Source organism: Pseudophryne corroboree, chromosome 5, assembly GCF_028390025.1.
Source record: "Pseudophryne corroboree isolate aPseCor3 chromosome 5, aPseCor3.hap2, whole genome shotgun sequence".
NCBI classification, from domain to species: Eukaryota; Metazoa; Chordata; class Amphibia; order Anura; family Myobatrachidae; genus Pseudophryne; species Pseudophryne corroboree.
In genome coordinates this window covers 260,725,258-260,744,005 of record NC_086448.1, presented here as the reverse complement: position 1 = coordinate 260,744,005, position 18,748 = coordinate 260,725,258, and the positions used below count along the sequence as shown (strand labels likewise).

Genomic DNA, 18,748 nt, shown 5'->3' with positions numbered 1-18,748 from the left:
AACCATGTGCACTGCAGGGGAGGCAGATATAACGTGCAGAAAGAGTTAGATTTGGGTCGGTTATTTTATTTCTGTGCAGGGTAAATACTGGCTGCTTTATTTTTACACTGCAAATTAGGTTGCAAATTGAACACACCACACCCAAATCTAACTCTCTCTGCACATGTTAAATCTGCCTCCCCTGCAGTGCACATGGTTTTGCCCAACTGCTAAAACATTTCCTGCTGTGATACACTTGGAATTACCCCCTGTATTAGGTGTATCTGGCACTACTTGGGGCATTACATATACCTGGCACCTCTTGGAGTATAATGTGTGTCTGGTACTACTGGGGGTATTACATGTATCTGGCACTCATGGGGGTTTTATGTGTATCTGGCACTGCTATGGTTATTATGTGTATCTGGCACTACTGGGGTCATTACATGTAACTGGCACCTCTGGGAGTATTATGTGTATCTGACACTACTGGGGGTATTGTGTGTATCTGGCACTGCTATGGGGTATTATATGTATCTCACACTATTGGGGCATTACATATATCTGTTGCTGTGTTAGGGTCTCCTGCTCTGTGCTGCCACGTCGTCATGGCAACTGGGAGACAAGTGCTAGCAGAGTAACCTGAGCGTAGCTGATACTCCGGTTCGGGTCTTTTGCTGTGCAGTGGTTACAGGCTCTGTGCATGGCAGGGGATCCGGTGCTGGTTTTTGTGCTCACAGTCTGTGAGGTCTGACTGGGGCGTGGACAGCACCTGCTATATAAACCCTCTTCTCAGCTTAGGCAGATGCTGCTGAATCTTTGTTGGTTAGTCAGTTCCTGAAAGCTAGCTAGTACTGTGTAAACTTTGTATTTGTTTGTTGCTTACTGCAAATAGGCCTTGGGATTTGGTATTACACTCTGCCAATCCAGACCTAGCAGTAAGACTGGAGTCAGTCGCTTAACCTGCTGGGGTTCTTTTGCTACTCTGTGAACCTAGCAGGTTTGCGGCTGTATTCTCAGACTTGCCTGCCAAAATCCTTTCTCACTGTGCAAGGTGTTCAGGTGTCAGTTTAGTGGCAGTAAGCTGAACCAGTGCACTGCAAGTGAGGACTAGGATTGTGGAGACTCTCCTTGTGTCTATTATTCCATCTCTGACCAAGGAGTTTACTGCCACACCCGTTGGTAACCCTTTAGGGTTTTGCTGTTGCCCTTAGCAACAGCATTTCGGGTTATCTACGTATTAAATCACTACATCTTGCTTCTTTCCATCTGAGCATTCCTAATACTAGGGAGACACCCAGTTTCTTAGCCTTTGGGCTTCTCTGTTCTCTTTGTGTTTATTTTGTTACCCTATCACCTTCTGTGTATGTAATGTCATATTCCCCAGTCTGTCTGTGAGTTCATTTGTTTTGCATCCCTCACCGTTCAGACACCAGTACATTCCTGCTGGCACTGGTGTACATAACATATTCAGCAGCCTAATACTCCTGTTGAAATTTTGTGGGAATATGGAGCATACCCCTCAAAATACTTTGCAACAGGTGGTCGATCAGGTGCAGGTCCTGACTCGACAATTTAATGATTTGTCCATTAAAATGCACACCTCGCAGGCCGCTGGCGGAGCTCCCGCAGCAGCAGTACCTTCAGGGGTTAAGGAGCCGAAAGTAAATCTCCCGGATCGTTTTTCTGGAGATCGCTCGCAGTTCTTTTGTTTCAAGGAGAGCTGCAAGCTATATTTCCAGCTTAGGCCTCAGTCTTCTGGGTCGGAGATTCAGCGGGTGGGCATAGTTATTTCCTTGCTACAAGGAGACCCACAGGTCTGGGCATATGGGTTGCAGCCTGACTGTCCGTCGCTTAAAAGTGTTGATGCTTTTTTTACGGCACTGGGCATGTTGTATGATGACCCTGACAAGACGGCCTCAGCCGAGGCTCAGATTTCGATCCTTAAGCAAGGGCGAAGGCCAGTTGAGGTTAATTGTACGGAGTTTCGGAGGTTGGCCCATGATACCCAGTGGAATGACCCAGCCCTGTGACACCAGTACCGAAGAGGTCTTTCTAACCAGTTAAAAGACCAACTGGTACAATATCCCTTGCCTGATAGCTTGGATCAGCTCATGCAGTTATCCATTCGGGTGGATAGACGGCTGAGAGAGCGCAGGCTTGAAAGGGAGACCGAGGTTTCCTTCTTTCCCAAGGGAACCTCAGACTCTGAGGAATTTTCCGAGGAGCCTATGCAGATTGGGGCTACCCGCCTCTCCTCGCGTGAGAAGACGCGGAAGAGACAGCAGGGGTTATGTTTGTACTGTGGGAATAAAGGTCATGTGGTAGTATCATGCCCAGAAAAGCCGGAAAACTTCAGGGCCTGAGGGTGATGGGAAATATCCTGTCAGGCCAGAAGTCAGAATTTCCCAAGAAGACTTTTATCATTCCGGTGACCTTGAAGATCCTCGGTCAAACTGTCAAGACTGAGGCCTTTGTGGACAGTGGGGCCGACGGGGTTTTTATGGACCGCCAATTCGCCCTGAAACACTCTGTTCCTTTAGTACCCTTGGCATCGGAAATTGAGATTTGTGGGTTAAACGGGGAACCATTATCCCAGGGTAAAATTACCTCTTGCACTAGCCAAATTTCTTTGTCTATTGGAGCCACACACTCTGAAAAATTGTCCTTTTATGTGACTGTCTGTACTTTTGCCCCATTGGTGTTGGGGTTACCCTGGTTAAGGGCCCACAATCCTCAATTTGACTGGGTCTCTGGGGAGATTCTTAGTTGGGGTACTGATTGTTTCAGGAGTTGCTTGAGCCTTCCAGTCAGGCTTTTGCAGCTAAGTTTGCCAGGATTGCCAGGATGTTATGCAGATTTTGCGGACGTGTTCTCCAAAAGAGTTGCAGAGGTACTACCTCCCCATCGCCCCTATGACTGTGCCATTGATTTGTTACCAAATGCTAAGCTTCCCAAGAGCAGGTTGTACTCCCTGTCACGTCCTGAGACTCAGACTATGGCAGAGTACATTCAGGAGAACTTGGCTAAGGGATTTATCAGACCTTCACAGTCTCCAGTTGGGTCGGGGTTCTTCTTCGTGGGTAAAAAGGACGGTTCGTTGCGACCCTGCATCGACTTCAGGGAATTGAACCGTATCACGATTAAAAACTCATACCCACTGCCTCTCATTTCGGTCTTGTTTGACCAGCTTCGTACTGCCACAATTTTTTCTAAGATTGACCTACGCGGTGCGTACAATCTAATCCGAATAAGAGAGGGGGATGAATGGAAGACTGCCTTTAATACCCACTCAGGGCATTATGAATATTTGGTGATGCCTTTTGGGCTCTGTAATGCCCCGGCAGTCTTCCAGGACTTCATGAACGATGTGCTCAGGGAATATTTGGATAGATTCTTAGTTGTATACTTAGATGACATCCTAATCTTCTCCCATTCCCTGGAGGAACATCGGAAGCATGTACGCTTAGTCCTCCAGAAACTCAGAGACCACCGGCTTGGGGCGAAGCTGGAGAAGTGCGAATTTGAAGTTCAGCAAATCGCATTTCTAGGATATATTATCTCCCCAGAAGGTTTCCAAATGGAGGGTTCCAAGGTACAGGCAGTCCAGGATTGGGTGCAGCCCACTAGTTTGAAGGCGCTTCAGCGTTTTCTGGGCTTTGCGAATTTTTATAGACGATTTATCGCTGGATTTTCGTCTATAGTGGAGCCCTTGGTGGCACTCACTAAGAAAGGGGCGGATGTTGCTCACTGGTCTTGTGAGGCCAAAGCGGCTTTTGCCCGTCTCAAAAGGGCATTTGTCTCGGCCAAGGTGCTGCAACACCCAGATCCAGAGCGTCCTTTTGTGGTGGAGGTGGATGCCTCTGAGATGGGTATTGGGGCAGTGCTCTCTCAGATGGGGGTGTCTGATAATCGCCTTCATCCCTGTGCTTACTTTTCCCGTAAATTTTCGCCTGCCGAGATGAATTATGACGTGGGTAACCGGGAATTGTTGGCTATTAAGGATGCACTCGAGGAGTGGAGACACTGGCTTGAGGGGGCTAAGTTTGTGGTCTCAATTCTCACCGACCATAAGAATTTGGCATATTTAGAGTTAGCGAAGCGCCTCAATGCCAGGCAGGCACGATGGGCTTTGTTTTTTGCTCGCTTTAATTTTTTGATAACATATCGCCCTGGGTCAAAAAACATCAAGGCTGATGCGCTCTCGCAGAGTTTTGCTCCAATCCAGGAGACCACCGAGGAGCCATTGCCCATTGTGTCCCCATCATGTATTAAAGTGGGCATTACCCAGGACCTCTTGTCATTAGTCCTTAGAGCACAGGAGCAGGCTCCTCCAGACCTTCCGGTAGGTCTTTTGTTTGTGCCTCCTAGGTTAAGACAGCGAGTGTTCCTGGAATTCCATGCCAAGAAGTCGGCAGGTCACCCGGGTATTGCCAGAACTCGGGAGTTGCTATCTAGGGCGGTGTGGTGGCCCTCTGTGGCTAGGGATGTGGATCAGTGGGTTCGGGCATGTGACATCTGTGCCCGAAATAAGACTCCTAGAGGGGTTCCTGTTGGCCCATTACATCCACTCTCTATTCCATCTAAGCCATAGACCCACATTTCAATGGATTTTGTGGTGGACTTGCCCAAATCCTCGGGGATGACAGCCATCTGGGTTGTCGTTGACAGGTTTTCGAAGATGGCGCACTTCATTCCATTGGTTGGGCTGCCATCGGCCAGACGCCTGTCTGAATTATTTATGCTGCATGTTGTGCGCCTCCACGGGTTGCCACTTGATGTGGTCTCTGACCGCGGATCCCAGTTTGTGGCCAAATTCTGGAGGGCATTTTGTTCCGATCTCCAGATTTCTGTCAGCTTGTCGTCAGGCTACCATCCGCAGTCTAATGGGCAGACTGAAAGGGTGAACCAGTCCTTGGAGCAGTTCCTCAGGTGTTATGTCTCCAAGTGTCAGACTGACTGGGTTGCTCATCTGTCCATGGCGGAGTTTGCCTATAACAACGCGGCTCACTCTTCTACAGGGATCTCTCCCTTCCTTTGTGTGTATGGGCATCATCCTAAGGCCAATTCTTTTGACCCCCTGGACTCCACGCCTGGTGGTTCCTCTGTGGTTTCGGTCCTTAGAGGTATTTGGAGGAAAGTGAAGAAAGCCCTTGTGTCTGTGTCATTAGTGACCAAAAGGGTTTTTGATAAGCGGAAAAGACCCTGCAGCTTCAAATTAGGAGACTTCGTCTGGTTGTCTACCAAGAATTTGAAGTTGAGACAGCCATCTCATAAGTTAGGCCCCCGGTTCATCGGTCCTTATAAGATCACTAGGGTTATCAATCCGGTGGCATTTCAGTTAGATCTACCCCTTTCTTTGGGTATCGATAAAACATTTCATTGTTCCCTTTTAAAACGGGCGATTAGTAATCCTTCTTCCAGTGGAAGACCTTCCCCTCTTCTGATACGTGGCCAGAGGGAGTTTGTTGTTGAAAGGATTCTTGACTCCAAGATGGTTCAGGGTCGGCTGTCATTTTTGGTGCACTGGAAGAGGTATGGCCCGGAGGAGCGGTCGTGGGTGAGCAGTTGTGATCTTCATGCCCCCAGACTGTTACGCTCTTTTTTCTCGCAGTTCCCCGACAAACCCGCTGGTAGGGGTTTTTGACCACTCGTCAGAGGGGGGGTACTGTTAGGGTCTCCTGCTTTGTGCTGCCACGTCGTCATGACAACCGGGAGACAAGTGCTAGCGGAGTAACCTGAGCGTAGCTGATACTCCGGTTCGGGTCTTTTGCTGTGCAGTGGTTACAGGCTCTGTGCACGGCAGGGGATCCGGTGCTGGTTTTTGTGCTCACAGTCTGTGAGGTCTGACTGGGGCGTGGACAGCACCTGCTATATAAACCCTCTTCTCAGCTTAGGCAGATGCTGCTGAATCTTTGTTGGTTAGTCAGTTCCTGAAAGCTAGCTAGTACTGTGTAAACTTTGTATTTGTTTGTTGCTTACTGCAAATAGGCCTTGGGAATTTGGTATTACACTCTGCCAATCCAGACCGAGCAGTAAGACTGGAGTCAGTCGTTTAACCTGCTGGGGTTCTTTTGCTACTCTGTGAACCTAGCAGGTTTGCGGCTGTATTCTCAGACTTGCCTGCCAAAATCCTTTCTCACTGTGCAAGGTGTTCAGGTGTTGTCAGGAATCGACTCACCACGGCCACATTTGTCCGTCGGTGCGGACTCCGTCCGGGGTCCCTACGTTCTGCTGTCGTCCGCTCCTTTGCCGCCAGACGTCATCCTGGGCCTAGGAACGCTCCTGTAACAGCGGGCGTGTGAGCACGCCGCGTCCCCGCCGGGCCGCGGCATGGGCGCCGCCATGACAGTCTCCATCGGTCAGAGTACGGCGGCCAATCCGGAGCTTGGCCGCACCTCCTTTTCCCACTCCAACCAATGTCTGCACACCAGGGGGTATATCAGGAGCTCCAGAGTGAGCCTGTGGTTGTCCTGAACTTTGTGTCACTCCTGCGACCCATGTGCCTGGATCCTCCGTGTTCCTGGTTACCTACCTGTTCCTCCGTGTTCCTGGTTACCTTCCTGCATTTCCGTGGAACTGCAAGCATTAGCAATCCCTGCATTTGTATTTGGCTCCACACCTATCTACAACCACTGTGTGCTTCAGCCTCAGCAGTAGAGACTCTCTCCAGGTGCATTCCATCACCTCACCTGTGAAGCAGCTTGCTAGCTGCATGTGTTTAACGAACTGCTCTGTGAACTTCCACCGGAGTCTCCTGCATCTGCTACCAGGTTTGCTACACATTTATTACCATCTCTGCTGGCTCCACGTTTTAAACCATTCTGGTTCTCACACCAGTGAACTTATCCATCATTACCATTTCCTCCATAGACTCTCAGCTTCCAAGCTGCACCATTTCCATTGCATACTTTTTATTGTTTATTCCTGCACGTTATTCTGCTGCCTTATTGTGTGAACTTTTATGTTAATAAAACACCATTGTGCTGATGCGCAGAAACCCAATTCAGCCTCCTCACTTCTTCCATCCTACCTCCACTGACCCACTAGCGCCCCCTCCGGGGACACAAGCAAAACCGAACCTGACAGGTGTCAGTTTAGTGGCAGTAAACTGAACCAGTGCACTGCAAGTGAGGACTAGGATTGTGGAGACTCTCCTTGTGTCTATTATTCCATCTCTGACCAAGGAGTTTACTGCCACACCCGTTGGTAACCCTTTAGGGTTTTGCTGTTGCCCTTAGCAACAGCATTTCGGGTTCTCTACATATTAAATCACTACATCTTGCTTCTTTCCATCTGAGCATTCCTAATACTAGGGAGACACCCAGTTTCTTAGCCTTTGGGCTTCTCTGTTCACTTTGTGTTTAATTTGTTACCCTATCACCTTCTGTGTATGTAATGTCATATTCCCCAGTCTGTCTGTGAGTTCATTTGTTTTGCATCCCTCACCGTTCAGACACCAGTACATTCCTGCTGGCACTGGTGTGCATAACATGCTGCTGTGGGCATTACATGTATTTGGAACTCCTGAGGGTATTATGTGTATCTGGTGATACTTAGGGTATTATGTGTATTTGGCACCTCTGGGGACATTACATGTATCTGGCACTGTGGGGGGCATTATGTGTAATGGGCACTGCTGGGGGAATTATGGTCTTATCCCAACCCTCATTTTTTGGGGCCAGTGTGCAGCTATTACTGTGGCCATTATGTGTAAGCCTGCCAATTGTGTGCGTAGATGGGGAGGGGGAGTAATTTTATATATATATATATATATATATATATATATATATATATTAGTAGTGATTTGTATTGTATGCTGCTGCAGTTCTGTAGTTCACCATATAATGGGGAAACAAGACATACATAAACGGGGTTATACAAGTAATAATACAAGTTAAACAAAGTAGACATAGACATGGATACCTGCTCATGAAAGAGATGATAATCTATTTGGTATTATTAGAAATGTTAGGGACTTATTTAATGAAGTTCACCTGGACACAGTGGATGGGCCCACATATTTGCTCAAACTAGTGCTAAGAACTTCACTAAAACTCCCTGTTAACTGTAAGAGTTTATCAAAATTATTTTGGCTATCAGTATTCTTTGTGCTTAGAGTGTGCCTCAGCATTTTTCTATTTCCTGTGTGATACTAGAAGCGTCAGCATGATATCACCTCTTATGTTTATGTACAGCTCAAGTCCCTTTTTCCTCTAGATTTGTATATACATTGTACACTTGAAGTTGTGGCTCCTTCATTTTGGTACTAGCATCCCTCCCATCTACCCTCAGGTGTTTTAATTAGCACAGGTTTTTGCATTGCTGACTTCATATTAGAATGGGATCTGTTTAACGGTAAGACCTTAATTCATTTGTATAATGTCTTAATATTAGACATATTAGGGATCCAATGAGTTCACCTGGATGCAGTGGATGGGCCCACGTATTTGGCTAAATGTGTCCTAAGAATTTCACTCATACCCCATGTTAACTGTAACAGTTTATCCAAATTATTTTGACTATCAGTATTCTTAGTGCTTAGAATATGCACCAGCATTTTTCATTTTTCTTATGTGGTACAATTAGGACCCTCCTTTTTAATCTATTTGAGAAAATAGCTTACAGATGGAGCCGCGCTCATATGAGGCGGCTGCATTGCATACGAGTGCTCACGGCATGACTAGGCGATCCGTCCACCTAGTCACGCCATGAGCACACAGAGATGCTCCCATTCTAGTGAGTGGGGTGCATGAGCATCACAGACGGAGCCACGATTAGCATGGCTCCGTCTGTAGTTGAAACAAGAGCAAACACCAGCTGTACATATTGCTAGCAAAACTGTATATCTCATAAAGTAATTGTATGTTTAGTTAGCAATGTCAGTGATACAAAGATTAATCATTTAAAGTGATATACTTTACTTTTTCATCTTTCCAAACTTCCGGTATGTTTCATTCTATAGTTATGAACAACTTAATCACGTCAACAGAAAAAGAAAAAAAAAACTCTGTAAATAAATGTTTTGAAGATGTAGCCATTATATTTCAACTGATGTTAAAAGTAGCTAAAAAAATGAAAGGGAAAACATATATGTATTCCTGGCAAACAGGATGCCGGCTGTCAGTATCCTGACAGTGGCATCCTGCCCGCCAGAATACCGGCAGCGGGGAGAGCTCTATGAGTCCCCATGCGGGTTCGGGTGCTCGCTGCACTTGCCACAGGATCTATTTCCACTCTGTGGGTGTCGTGGACACCCACGAGTGGGAATAGCCCTTGTGAGCTGGTATTACAGCTGTCGGCATTGTCGGCTGTCGGGATTCCGGCATCACTATCCTGACCTCCGCGATCCTGACAGCTGGCAAATTGATTGCCTCCCATTTGAAAGATACAGAGGTACGTCTCCAATACTATTTTATAAATAACTGATTATTTACACTTCCCTGTCGTTTATCCACTATATGCAACACTTGGGGGTAAATGTAATAGGGTGCGAGAAGCGGAGGTGAAGGTGTTTGTGTGAGAATGCCCAGATTTTGAAAGTGGCAATCATTTACAAAGCATAACCAGATTGTTTTTTCCTTGTAAATGATTGCTGATTTAAAAATACGCACACCTCTGATTCTTACACCCAATTATATTTATCCCTGGGCCCTGGTATTTGTTCTGTTTGTATGCGGTTAGCATACTGTTCGTGGGGATCCTGGCTGTCACAATGCAGATTCTGGGATCCTGACAGGTGCACCATACCGCTGCCGGTATACCGGTGATGTAGGGGATTACCCATAGGTGTGCACGGGGGGGGGGTGCACCCCGATCTCACATGCCTGATGCAGTGATCGCGAGCAGGCTGATTACTGTCCCCTCTGTGCTGCACCCTGTCAGGACTGCATTACTGGCCGGACGCCTGGGTTAATCAAGGATGCCACCGTCCACCCGTCACACCCACCACACGCCCACCTCTCTCCTTCTATGCTATGCCAATGCCAGCCACTGATGAGGAGCAGCATGCAACCAGCATTCCTCTTAGGAAGATAAATTCAATACTGGCAGGCGGCCGGCAGCAGCATTGACACGTCACTCGTTTTTCCAGCAGCAGCAGTACTAGTCTGCGACTGTCATTGAGTGACTGACTTGTAAGTAAGCTGCTGCAGCTTGCAGGGGAAAGAGAGGGGCAGCCAGACCAGGCTGAGGAGGAGCAGTGTTATTGCAGTGAGTGCCATCAGGGGTATTTGTTTGGTGCATACCACAACATCTGACAATGTATCTGCTTTATTAGGATTGCTACAAGGGTGGATATTTTATATTGCGTTGACGTCAATAGATGGTGCTAGACACGCCGAAAAGGCGGTGCTAGACACACCCCTCCGACGGTGCACCCCCTAATAAAATGTGCTGCGCACGCCTATGGGATTCCCCCTCTATGGGTGTCCACGACACCCATAAAGGGAGAATAGAACCTGTGGCGAGCATAGCTCACTACAAGCCCACAGCATGCCGAGTGCAATGGGCCCGCAAGGGGCTTCGTTGCATTTGCCCCCCTGCCGGCATTCTACTGCTCGGGATGCCAATGTCGGGATACTGATATTCGGCATCCGGGGTGGCGGTAAATCATACTGAACCCGTTCTGTTATTTAAAGTATTATAGTATTTAATGGCGATATTAGAATAGAAAAGGAACAACAATAGATTGATCGTATGTTTGTTTTTTATTAACAAGTATAACTTTTTTATGGTTCCTGTACAATGACTTTGTAACCAGTACATATTAATTGTGTACATAAATAAATTCTCAGCTGAAGCTTCAGCTATCCTCCCTTTCAGATGGACAGAGATTGTACTACTCCAGCTTTCAGTTTGCTTCTCCTGATCTTGTATTTGACCAATATACAATTTACCATATGTTGCCCATCTCCAGGAAATAAAACAAAAAAATACTTAATATAATATAATTCATATTGCAACACCATATGTACTGTAGAGTATAATGACCTATGACAACATAAGGGTTGTTCTACTTTAGTTCCATTTATTAATTCCCAAAAGAAGAAGCATTACCTGGAGGTGTTTGCAACGTGGGTATCATGAGACTAATCCTTGGCTACAAATACTATTTCGCTTGTGCATGCTGAATGCATAATACAGTAGCTTCAGATTTGCAAATTAGATTCACATTGTGGCAAGGATTTTGTTTGCTGTGCAGTTTTAATTGGAACATTAGTTGTTTTGATGCTCACATGTCTAGAAAAAAAAGAAAGATAAATATAGACACAGTAAAATGTAATGGATGCTAACATTTTGCAAATCTAGTCATTGAAAATCATTAACTGCCCAGATATGAAAAAAATATCTTCGGATGTATAAGCAGATAATCTGAGGTGAGATAAGATTAATTCCTTGGATTTGCAGCAGTTCAAAAGACTCACATTTAGATTCTTGTGAGAGCACTTTATAATATTGACATTTCATGACCATCTGTAGAAAAGTTATCGGTTTATGATATACTGTACAATGTAATAATAATGCCATTTGCAGATACAGTATGTGGTCTGCACAACTAACAGAAGATCCGTGTACATTTATCACAAATTACTAGTCATAAAGTCATAGTTAGCTAAATACAGTAGTTAAACATATGATATAGGCTAATGTACACTTACAAAAGAGATACTTATCTCCAAACCTTTTCAATGCAAAAGTGTTGTCCCAAAACGGCAAATGAATTTCCCTCTCAAATAACGTAAGTACTATTTTTCCCAACTCTGCATTCATTTTACATTAAGGGAGTCCATTTTGCTTTGTGTGGGTATGTAATATATCTAATAATTGTACTTAATCTGAGTAATTTAGGTGCATTCCTAAAACACATTCTTAAAGAACCTACAGGCAACTAGAGTATTACTGCATATAAAAGTATTCAGTTCAGGCAACATTAATACAACCCAAGTATCTACAAAAGCAAAAAATATTGATGTGACGCTCCTGCCAAACAGGTGCAGGAAGATCATTGTGTCAAGTGACCTTCTATATGAATCAATCTGCTCAAAACTGTTATACAGTACAATAAGATATACACACTAAGCATGCAAGCAACAGCAATACGAGAATATAAAGCTAATACCCCTTTTACACTGAGCACCTAATCTGGGATATTACTGGGGCAACCCGGGTCCTGGCTTGGTGAGAAAGGCTTTGGTGCCCTGGAAATTCAACCCTGGTCAAGACCAGGGTTATTCCCAGGACCAACTCAGATGATCTGCAGTGTGAAAGGCACAATAGAGTTATTAATAGAGCAGCTGTGTTCACTTTACTCGGATTGGACCCGGGATTTAGTTGTAAAAGTAGTATAAAAAGGGGATAAGTATTAAGCCACAACAGAAGCTGATTGCTTTTGACAACTTCTCCACTTTATCACTCTTCAAGGCTTGATACCTTTCCCCCTAAGTGAGATAACCTGTTAAAATATTATAATCTGTAGCTTTCACAACTCACATAAGTTACTATTCCCTTTGAGATGAACCATCAGCTAAATTGAAGCAGTTGCACATTTCTGTGTTTGGTGTACTGTTATCTATTTGCGAAGGTCACACCCCTTTTTCAATGTTTTTTGTCTTTGAACAAGTTATAAAATATATTGTGAACAATTGTAAGAAATAGTACTTTATCTCTCTCTACTTCTCTCCAAGATTTAATAAATCTCCCCCTAATAGTCTCTTTCAGCTGTGGTCAAGACATCAGTGTGACAGTTTGGCAATGCCCGGTAGTGCCAGCCCAGGGCCCTGGATATCCCCCTTCTTGTTGAAGGTGGTGAGGACCAGTTCTGATTATACAACCTGATGCATTTCCAAATTACTGTATTCTAATGTTTGAGTAATTTACATTACGTTGTAATATAGGGGTAGATATATTATACCCAAATGGCCAGTGTCGGACTGGGGCATGTAGGGCCCACAGGGGGAATGCAGTGGTAGGGGTCCATGTTTAGGGGTGTGGTCAGTCAACAGAGGGTGTGTGGCCTGCCACCTCATTGGTTTGACTAACCATTAGAGAGTGCAACGTCTGGGCCCCTTAATAAATATTTACAGTAAATTAATCTGCTGCATGAATGATAATGTACCAGATTAATAACAGATTAATAACAGCAATGCACTGTAGAAAATACACCATAGTGTAGCATAAGGTAACATATGTATGATGTATAATTCAAGTGTACAGTCTGCAACCTGATCCTTAGAGAAGGAGGTGGGCCCCCAGGCAGTGGGGCCCACCGGTGGTCTCCCCTGTACCCTGTGGGCCAGTCCAAGCCTGCAAATGGATCATATGACTATAGCACATCCTACTTTGCCTCTTTAATGAGGCAAAGCAAGAAGCAGTAGCAACAAGATGTATAAACATCTCATTTCCCAAAGTGGGGGAGCGGAAACTACCCCTCCGGAGATCTCTGCTAGACCCCCACAGCCTATCAGCACTCACAGCGCATCAGCCTAGTGCTGAAGCGCTGTGTCTCTCCCCCTAAGCCTGCTCACTGGGCATGTGCGAGATCTCACATGCAGCCTGGAAGCCGGCAGTCACTGCAGCCAAGGGACAGAGCTGTCTCTGCAGTAGGGAAAGGGCAATGACATCTACAGCTGTCGAAATCGATAGCTGTAAGTGTCAGAACAGTCAGTGCCACTGACAATTCACACATTGCCCGGCGTATTGGCGTACTTGTCAGTAAATACTGTTCTTACATGGAGGAGCACTGATACCACTTCTGCCCCATATCGCCTGGTCTTACATCTACCCCCATACTGACAAAAGAGAACAAATTCAGGACCTTATAATTTCTCTACTAGTGAAAACTAAATACATTTACTGAAAGTAGTAGAATACAGTAGTATGTGGCTCTTCTGTGTGAGATAATGTTTTGATTGGTAACTTGACAATAGCATGATGTAATGTTCAATTGAGATTTGTCTAAATATTTCCATGTTGCGCTTGCCTGCTACTGTATTTTCAAAAATTAAGTATTTATGTAAAAACAAGCAATTGTTCTATGTACTATGTTTATCGCCAAACAGTTTTTTTAATTTTAAACTAATTACATTTTTATGAAATATTTAATGTTTAGGGATTATTCATAGAATGTATATTGTATACTGTAAAATATTTGAGAGTTAAAATAATATACATATTTTCCTTTACATTTCTTCTCTAAAGTTAATAATCTGAACCTTCGTTGTATGCAAAACTCTGAACCACTTTTAGTATGAATAATTAATACAATATTGTATTTAGCTTCAATAAATGATTTAAAATTTTAATATAAAGTAACTTCTGGTTCTCTATTTTCTTACAAAAGTCATTATGGACCTGCCCAGTTATTACCAATTCAAATATTAAGCTAATTAAATAGCTATTATATATGTATAAGAAAAGAATGTAAAAATAAATACAGGAATATTGCATAACTTTTAAATATATATTGTAAACTTTAATAAAACTTTAGAGATGAGCAGGCTCGGTTCTCTGAGAATTTCCAGGATCCAAGGGAATCTGAGTGCTGAGCCGGGTTTTCCCACCTTGCTCAAATTCCAAAATGAGTCAAAATGTCATCTTCGGAATCAGATCTTGCGTGTTTTGGATTCGATATACGCCCCTCCATCAGTGATTTGAGCACCATTTCACACAGGACACATGACAGAGCATATCTACTAGACTGCCAGGACATAATAGTATAAACTGGTGCACTGCAGACAGCCCAGAGATCCTACCAAGTGTGTCCTAAGGGCAGCATTATTTTTTTCAATGACATTATTGATTAACCCGTAATTGGTGCACAATCAGTCACACTGGTGCTTTAACTACCTGCAGTGCAGCCCAGAGATCCTAATACAGGAGCAGAGGCGTCTTAACAGCAGTGAAGGCCCTTGGGCACAGAAATGCACTGGGGCCCCTACCCACCCATCGGCGGCAGGGGTGGGAGGTGCTATCAGTGGCAGCTTTGATGTCCCACGTGTGGAAGGTGTGTTCTGTCTTCTGCTCAACATGTGAGACCTGGAGCAATAATTTCTGCTAATTATTCCTTTACTGCACAGATGGAGCGTGAGGGACATTGGGCTGAATGAAGGGGCCCTGGTACATGACTTCCAGGGTGGTATGAGGTGTTTAATACATAGGGGAGGGTCGATAGTGGAGTGGGCTTAATATTCATCATTTTCTGGTGGGAGGGCAGCTTGCTTGACTGCAGATATCTCCAGTTCCTGGAAACAGATTTCTTAGTTTTAATGGGATAAAAAAAACGAGATAGTCCCACCTTTCAGAAGATTCTGGTGACTTGGGGATCAGAGTTCAGGAGCCAGAGCAATCCAACAATGAAAATATAAAACTGCATATTAGGTGTGTGGAGCTGGAGCAGGGACCAGCTGCTTGCAGGCTGATATATCTGGTTCTGGGCATAGTAGAGACAAACTGCCAGTGCTTTCCAAAAGGGGAGAGTCCCAGCTTTTGAAATATACCCTCAGAAAAACTCTAAGTCAGACAGAACCCAAGATATCTGGCTGGGAAGAAACATTAACAGGCTTGGATAGGGACCACTACTTTGAAGTCATATATCTTTGGTTCCCCAGGGCCGACTTTCAAAAATTTGGTACCCCTGGAAAGAGGTGAACATAAGATATCAGCACCTGTTTACCCCTGGGGCCCTTGGGCAAGAGCCCATTGAGCCCATACGAAAAGACAGCCGAACATGGGTAGCCTTAACTCTTGGTGCACACTGTTGTTGTTTTTTCTTTTTTTGTCACTGCCTGTAGTCCTGCCCAGAGCTCCAAATACAGGGGCAGCATTAACCTTTGATTGACTTTGATTGTCTTGTTTTATTTTTTATGTCACTGCCTTTAGTGCAGCATTAAACTTTTACTGGTGCACACTAGTGCATGCCACCATTACTATAATAATCACATGGATTTGCAGCAGTGTGTAGAAGAAAAATGTGTGTTTTCAGAGCCAGGTCATGCCACTGTCTTAATAATATAAGTGCACTGCAGTGATTTGCAGCAGTGTTTAAAAATAATAATACATTTTTTTTTATATAAAAAACACTTATGTGTTCAGGGCCAGACCATGTCCCACAGCATTTATACATATAGCCCCTGTGGCTCCACAGTGTGAAATGTAATTTGTGAAAAAAACAAAAAAAGTTGTTTTGTAATAACTGGCCGTGAAGTCATCAGGGGCCGGCACTTTGTTAGTCTAGAGTTTTAATAGCATTGTCAACCTCCTCATCAGAGATTTCAGCAATAAGTGTGGAGGCTGCTTCCAGGGATAAGCGAGGGTGTTGGCATTGTGAGAGGAAATCCTGGATCTCTGCTACTGTTCTAGGGGAGGCTTGAGGGGACCCAAAGGCATAATACATGGGGAAATGCTCGGATTCTTATTAGCTCTGAAGTAATGCAGTAATTATTCCGCTAGTTGGGCTTTAAGCAGGAGATTAAGAAGGAGTTCATCACCACAAGGGCTGGTGAGCGGAGACTAGAGGGTGAACGGAATGGTAAATGGAGGTATCCAATATACGTTGGGCCGGTTCTGTGCTTAGGAAGATCATGTCTAACCGTGTATATACGAACATCATATAGAGGAGAGTATTTATTTATTTTATTTATTTAACAGTTTCTTATATAGCGCAGCATATTCCATTGTACTTTTAGAACAGTAATAGAACAAAACTGGGTAAAAACAGACAGTCATAGAGGTAGGAAGGCCCTGCTCGCAAGCTTACAATCTATAGGGAAATAGGCATTGATATACAAGTATAGATGCTACCTATTACATAATGGTCCACCAGATTGCTAGGTTCTTAATGGGTTGTATGATATGATCACCCAGCAATGTTGGCCAAGTGTCAGGAGGGTGTGAGAGTAAAGAAAGACAAGATATGTGATGGTATGTGTACTGTACAGAGAGGATATAATTAGATAGGGAAGCCGTGAAGGTTATGTGGGTGGGTCTGGAATTTCATAGGCTTGTCTGAAGAGGTGAGTTTTCAGGGAACATTTAAAGGTTTGGAGACTAGAGGTTAGTCTTATTGTGCGTTGGAGGGCATTCCACAGAGTGGGTGATGCCCGGATAAAGTCCTGTAATTTTGAGTGTGAACAAGTAATGCGTATGGATGAGAGCTGCAGATCTTGTGCAGAGTGGAGAGGTAGGGTAGGGAGATATTTAGAGATCAGTGAAGAGATGTATGTTGGTGCAGTTTGGTTAATAGCCTTGTATGTAAGAAAAAGTATTTTATATTAAATACGGTAGAATACCAGTAAGCAGTGGAGGGACTGACAGAGTGGATATGCAGATGATGAACATATAGCGAGGAAGATTACCCTCGCAGCTGCATTCAAAGTGGATTGTAGTGATGAGAGCCTATGTTTGGGAAGACCTCTCAGGAGACTATTACAATAATCAATGCGGGAGATAATGAGAGCATGGATTAGAGTTTTTGCTGTGTCTTGTGTAAGATATGGTCATATTTTGGATATGTTTCTTAGATGTATGTAACATGATTTTGAGACCGATTGAATGTGGAGAACAAAGGACAGTTCAGAGTCAAGAATGACACCTAGGCAGCGAGCTTGTGGGGTAGGGATGATTGCTGAGTTATCAAGAGTGATAGAGATATCAGGTTGGTAACTACTATTGGCCGGTGAAAATATAATTAATTCTGATTTGGAAATATTAAGTCTGAGGTGGCGTGATGTCATCCAAGATGAAATGGCAGAAAGGCATTCAGTGACACGGCCCAATACAGATGGTGACAAATCTGGGGAGGTTAGGTAGATTTGAGTATCATCCATATAGAGATGGTACTGAAATCTGAAAGAGTTGAATAGTTTGCCAAGAGATGTGGTATAGATAGAGAAAAGCAGAGGACCTAAGACTGAGACTTGCAGTACTCCAACTGAGAGAGGTAGTGAAAAGGAGGTGGAATCAGAGAAATTAACACTGAAGGAGTGATTAGATAAGTAGGATGAGAACCAAGAAAGGGCTGTGTCCTGGAGACATAGGGATTGCAGTGTTTGTATGAGAAGAGAATGGTCAACAGTGTCAAAAGCATCAGAGAGATCAAGGAGAATAAGTAGTGAGTAATGCCCTTTATATTCACTACCTTAGTCAGTGCTGTCTGACTGAAGTGGGTCCAGTAGGCTGTGTAAGTTAAGAAAGTGTGTGAGGTGAGTGTCAGCAAGTCTCTCAAGTAGCTTGGAGGAGCATGGGAGCTGAGAGATGGGATGGTAGTTTGAGAGAGAGTTAGGGTCAGAGTTTTGTTTTTTTCAGAATGGGAGTAATCACTGCATGCTTGTACAGAGAAGTAAAAATACCAGTAGATTGAGAGAGATTACAAATTTTAGTTAAGGTTGGGATGAGCACAGCAGACAGAGCTTTACTAATTTGTGAGGGAATAGAGTCAAGGGGAGAGGTAGGAGAGTAGGCAGATGAAAATAGCGCAGATACTTCATCTTCATTTGTAGGATCAAATGAAGAGAAGGTGTTAGAGGGTTCAGGAAGGGAATTGAGCAGGCCACTGGCTGTGGAAGAGCATACAATTTCATTTTGGATCTTATCAATCTTGTCCTTGAAATAGGAAGCAAAATCTTGCACACTGAAAGTGGCTGGTGGCTTGGGTGAAGGAGGGACAAGAAGTGATTTAAATGTATTAAAAAGTCGCTTGGGGTTAGAGGCTTGAGCAGAGATGAGAGATTAGAAATATGTTTGTTTGGCAGTGTCCAGAGCATTACGATAA

The 18,748-nt window shown here is 44.3% G+C and overlaps 1 long non-coding RNA gene across 1 annotated transcript in view; it reads left to right on the top strand.

Moving 5' to 3' along the window:
* The window catches only part of LOC134928972 (uncharacterized), a 95,868-nt gene that overhangs the window by 10,911 nt on the left and 66,209 nt on the right, over nt 1-18,748 (top strand). The gene's annotated exons all lie outside the window — the stretch shown is intronic.